This window comes from Triticum aestivum, chromosome 1A (genome assembly GCF_018294505.1).
Source record: "Triticum aestivum cultivar Chinese Spring chromosome 1A, IWGSC CS RefSeq v2.1, whole genome shotgun sequence".
Classification (NCBI taxonomy): Eukaryota; Viridiplantae; Streptophyta; class Magnoliopsida; order Poales; family Poaceae; genus Triticum; species Triticum aestivum.
Window position 1 is genome coordinate 59,510,889 of NC_057794.1, and position 6,290 is coordinate 59,517,178.

Here is a 6,290-nt window from a genome sequence, read left to right on the forward strand (position 1 = left end):
GGCATCATGAATGAATTCAACAATATAACCAGCACCTAAAGTATTCTTTTCATGATCTACACGCATAGAAATTTTATTACTCTCCACACAAGCAAAATTCTTCTCATGAATAATAGTGGGAGCAAACTCAACAAAATAATTATCATGTGAGGCATAATCCAATTGAAAACTAAAATCATGATGACAAGTTTCATGGATAACATTGTTCTTTATAGCATACAAGTCATCACAATAATCATCATAGATAGCAACTTTGTTCTCATAATCAATTGGAACCTCTTCCAGAATAGTGGATTCATCACAAAATAATGTCATGACCTCTCCAAATCCACTTTCATCAATATAATCATCATAAATAGGAGGCATGCTTTCATCATAATAAATTTTCTCATCAAAACTTGGGGGACAAAAAATATCATCTTCATCAAACATAGCTTCCCCAAGTTTGTGGCTTTGCATATCATTAGCATCATGGATATTTGATAACCCACAAGTATAGGGGATTGCAACAGTTTTCGAGGGTAGAGTATTCAACCGAAATTTATTGATTCGACACAAGGGGAGCCAAAGAATATTCTCAAGTATTAGCAGCTGAGTTGTCAATTCAACCACACCTGGAAACTTAATATCTGCAGCAAAGTGTTTAGTAGCAAAGTAATATGATAGTAGTGGTAACGGTAGCAAAAGGTAATGATAGAAAAAGTACTGTTTTTGGTATTGTGTAGTGACGATAGCAATGGCAATGGAAAAGTAAATAAGCGGAGAACAATATATGGAAAGCTCGTAGGCAATGGATCGGTGATAGAGAATTATGCCGGATGTGGTTCATCATGTAACAGTCATAACCTAGGGTGACAAAGAACTAGCTCCAATTCATCAATGTAATGTAGGCATGTATTCCGAATATAGTAATACGTGCTTATGGAAAAGAACTTGCATGACATCTTTCGTCCTATCCTCCCGTGGCAGCGGGGTCCTAATGGAAACTGAGGGATATTAAGGCCTCCTTTTCATAGAGTACAGGACCAAAGAATTAACACATAGTGAATACATGAACTCCTCAAACTACGATCATCACCGGTAAGTATCCCGATTATTGTCACTTCGGGGTTAACGGATCATAACACATAATAGGTGACTATAGACTTGCAAGATAGGATCAAGAACTATCATACATTGATGAAAACATAATAGGTTCAGATCTTAAATCATGGCACTCGGGCCCTAGTGACAAGCATTAAGCATAGCAAAGTCATAGCAACATTAATCTCAGAACATAGTGGATACTAGGGATCAAACCCTAACAAAACTATCTCGATTACATGATAAATCTCATCTAACCCATCACCGTCCAGCAAGCCTACGATGGAATTACTCACGCACGATGGTGATCATCATGAAATTGGTGATGGAGGATGGTTGATGATGATGATGGCGACGGATTCCCCTCTCCGGAGCCCCGAACGGACTCCAGATCAGCCCTCCCGAGAGGTTTTAGGGCTTGGCGGCGGCTTCGTATCGTAGAACGCGATGAATCCTTCTCCCTTATTTTTTCTCCATGAAAGCAAATATATAGAGTTGGAGTTGAGGTCGGAGGAGCTCCAGGGGGCCCACGAGGTAGGGGGGCGCCCTAGCGGGGCAGGCGCGCCCCCCACCCTCGTGGCTAGGGTGTGGGCCCCCCGGTCTTCATCTTTTGCAAGGATTTTTTATTATTTCCGAATAGACGTTCCGTGAAGTTTCAGGTCATTCCGAGAACTTTTGTTTCTGCACATAAATAACACCATGGCAATTCTGCTAAAAACAGCGTCAGTCCGGGTTAGTTCCATTCAAATCATGCAAGTTAGAGTCCAAAACAAGGGCAAAAGTGTTTGGAAAAGTAGATACGACGGAGACGTATCAATTCCCCCAAGCTTAAACCTTTGCTTGTCCTCAAACAATTCAGTTGACAAACTGAAAGTGATAAAGAAAAACTTTTGCAAACTCTGTTTGCTCTTGTTGTTGTAAATATGTAAAGCCAGCATTCAAGTTTTCAGCAAAGATTATGAACTAACCATATTCACAATAACGCATAGGTCTCATCTTTACTCATATCAATGGCATAATCAACTAACGAGCAATAATAATAAATCTCGGATGACAACACTTTCTCAAAACAATCATAATATGATATAACAAGATGGTATCTCGCTAGCCCTTTTTGAGACCACAAAACATAAATGCAGAGCACCTTTAAAGATCAAGGACTGACTAGACATTGTAATTCATGGTGAAAGAGATCCAGTCAAGTCATACTCAATGTAAACTAACAGTAATGAATGCAAATGACGGTGGTGCTCTCCAACTGGTGCTTTTTAATAAGAGGATGATGACTCAACATGAAAGTAAATAGATAGGCCCTTCGCAGAGGGAAGCAGGGATTTGTAGAGGTGCCAGAGCTCGGTTTTGAAATAGAGGTGAATAATATTTTGAGCGGTATACTTTCATTGTCAACATAACAACCAAGAGATGGCGATATCTTCCATGCTACACACATTATAGGTGGTTCCCAAATAGAATGGTAAAGTTTATACTCCCCCTCCACCAACAAGCATCAATCAATGGCTTGCTCGAAACAACGAGTGCCTCCAACTAACAAGAGTCCCAGGGGGAGTTTTGTTTGCAATTATTTTGATTTAGTTTGCATAAAGCATGGGACTGGGCATCCCGGTGACTAGCCATTTTCTCGTGAGTGAGGAGCGGAGTCCACTCCTCTTGAGAATAACCCGCCTAACATGGAAGATACGGACAACCCTAGTTGATACATGAGATGTTCGAGCATACAAAACATGATATTATTTGAAGGTTTAGAGTTTGGCACATACAAATTTACTTGGAACGGCAGGTAGATACCATATATAGGTAGGTATGGTGGACTCATATGGAATAACTTTGGGGTTTATGGAGTTGGATGCACAAGCAGTATTCCCGCTTAGTACAGGTGAAGGCTAGCAAAAGACTGGGAAGCGACCAGCTAGAGAGAGACAACAGTCTTGAACATGCATTAAAATTAATCAACATCGAATGCAAGCATGAGTAGGATATAATCCACCATGAACATAAATATCGTGAAGGCTATGTTGATTTTGTTTCAACTACATGCGTGAACATGCACCAAGTCAAGTCACTTAAATCATTCAGAGGAGGATACCACCCTATCATACCACATCACAACCATTTTAATAGCATGTTGGCACGCAAGGTAAACCATTATAAGCTCCTAGCTAATCAAGCATGGCACAAGAAACTATGATCTCTAGTTGTCATTGTAAACATGTTTATTCATAATAGGCTGAATCAGGAACGATGAACTAATCATATTTACAAAAACAAGAGAGGTCGAGTTCATACCAGCTTTTCTCATCTCAGTCAGTCCATCATATATCGTCATAATTGCCTTTCACTTGCACGACCGAAGGATGTGGATAATAATAATAGTGCATGTGCATTGGACTAAGCTGGAATCTGCAAGCATTCAATAAACAGGAGAAGACAAGGCAATATGGGCTCTTTTGTCAGATCAACAATAATGCATATAAGAGCCGCTTCAACAATTTAATTATGGTCTTCTCCTATCGACCCCCAAATAAAAGAAAAGAAATAAAACTATTTACACGGGAAAGCTCCCAACAAGCAAAAGAAGAATAGGGAATCTTTTAGGGTTTTCTTTTTAATTACTACTACAAGCATGGAAAGTAAACTAATTAAAAGCTACAACTAATTTTTTGGTTTTTCTTAAGGTTTATTAAACACACAAGAAGAAAGCATAAAAAGGAAAATAAACTAGCATGGATGATACAATGAAAAAATATGAGCACCGACATCTAGCAATGAGTGTGTGAACATGAATATAATGTCGGTGGGAGATACGTACTCCCCCAAGCTTAGGCTTTTGGCCTAAGTTGGTCTATGGCCACGACTAGCCTAGCGGATATCCATAATAATAGTTGGGGTCGTACTGAGAAGAAGAAGACTCTGACTGCCACTGGTTGGCAATCATTTCCGGATCCCAATGGTAATTAGACTGTCATGGAGGATCAACTTGTGGTTCCGGCTTTGGCTCTGTGGTTGATGTAGGGTTCCGGTAGGCGTGAATAGCCTCTAACGGAACAAGGTACTGGCCTGCAGATAAATCAAACAAGGAAGGAGCAGGCAGGGTAATAGTCTCAGGATGATGTTTATGAAAGAACAATTTGTATTTAAGCCCCCCTTCCCTATTCTTAACAATAAAATCATGTGCCACTATACTATTATAATCTAAATAAACAGTGGGAAGCAATTTTTCTTCCTTCTCATAATGCCTAATAGGTATGTTAAAATGTGCAGCTAGACGTGAAGCATAGATGCCTCCAAAGATGGGGCCCTTTGTACGGTTCAGACTTAACCATTTAGCAATAATACCGCCCATACTAACAGAGTTATCATAGAATAAACCGTGGAACAAAATAATAATATCAGGAATACTAAGATTTCCACAGTTTCCGCGACCAATTAGGCAACGACTAGCGAAAATTGCAAATTAGCGTAAGACAGGAAAATGTATGCTAGTGATTCATGCATCGGAAACCTTCCTCGTTTCCCCTACAGTGATGGTATCAATAAACCCATCCACATCACCACGATGTGGTTCCTCTATTGTGACCTCGAAAGGGATCAAACAAAACCGACAAAAATCATAAAGTGACATCTCCTTATGCTCATCATATAAATAAAATTCCACCATAGGTGGTGAGCTCCTAGCATGGAAATGAAAGTTTTGCACAAAGATATTGGTGAGTAAGAGATACTGTGCGCGTTAGTCGTGGAGGAAGGTGGTGAGGCCTGCATTCTCAGCCAATTCATAAAAATCATCATAAATCCCGGCTGCTCTCAAGAAATCATCGGAAGGCCATTCACATGGCCGAACCTCCGTGGTGCGAGGCATATTATACTTGGGCTTCTCTGCTTTTTCAATTTTCTTTTCCTTCAAGCTTCGGCTCGATGAGCCCCTCAAAAATCTCTTCATTATTTTCTAAAAAATTCTAAATTTTTTAGTAACTTCAAACAAAAGTGAACCAAGCTCAACAAAATTGATAGCAACAACTCCTACAAGTACCTAGAGCCTATATCATGCATCCAAACTACTTTTGACCATATAAATTTGACATGCAAGCTCAAGAACAGGGTCACCTAAGCAACACAAATTTGCAATGAATAAAGAACTAGAACAAAAACTAATTGGACCAATGGAGGAGTCACATACCAAGGAACAACCCCCCCAAGCAGTTTTGTGAGAGGTGCTTTGAGCAAGGAGATCGAAAATGGCAGCAAAATGAGCTAGAACTCGTGCTTGAGCTGGATATTCATGTTTGTGGGAGGAAGAAGAAGTGTGTGGGTGCAGGAATAAGTGGAGGAGGGCCACCGTGGGCCCACGAGGCAGGGGGGCGCGCCCAGGGGGGTAGGGCGCGCCCTCCACCCTTGTGGCCAGGTGGATGCCCCCCTGATGTGTTCTCAGTGCCAAATATTCTCAAATATTTCAGAAAAAAATCATATTTAAATTCCAGGGCATATGGAGAACTTTTATTTTCAGGGTATTTTTATATTGCACGGATAATTCAGATAACAGACAGAAAAATACTATTTTTATTTTATTTAATATAAATAACAAAAAGTAAAAGGAGGGTACAGAAGGTTGTGCCTTCTAGTTTCATCCATCTCATGCTCATCAAAAGGAATCCACTAACAAGGTTGATCAAGTCTTGTTAACGAACTCATTCCGAATAACATGGAACCGGAGAAATTTCGAATAACACTATGTTACCTCAACGGGGATATGCACATCCCCAATAATAAGAATATCATATTTCTTCTTGACAGTAGGAATAGGAAATTCAAAACCTCCAAATATAATCGATGGAATTGTGCCAATAGAGTTGATACTATGAACTTGAGGTTGTTTCCTCGGAAAGTGTACCGTATGCTCATTACCATTAACATGAAAAGTGACATTGCCTTTAGTGCAATCAATAACAGCCCCTGCAGTATTCAAAAAGGGTCTTCCAAGAATAATAGACATACTATCGTCCTCGGGAATATCAAGAATAACAATGTCCGTTAAAATAGTAACGTTTGCAACTACAACAGGCGCATCCTCACAAATACCGACAGGTATAGCAGTTGATTTATCAGCCATTTGCAAAGATATTTTAGTAGGTGTCAACTTATTCAAATCAAGTCTACGATATAAAGATAGAGGCATAACACTAACACCGGCT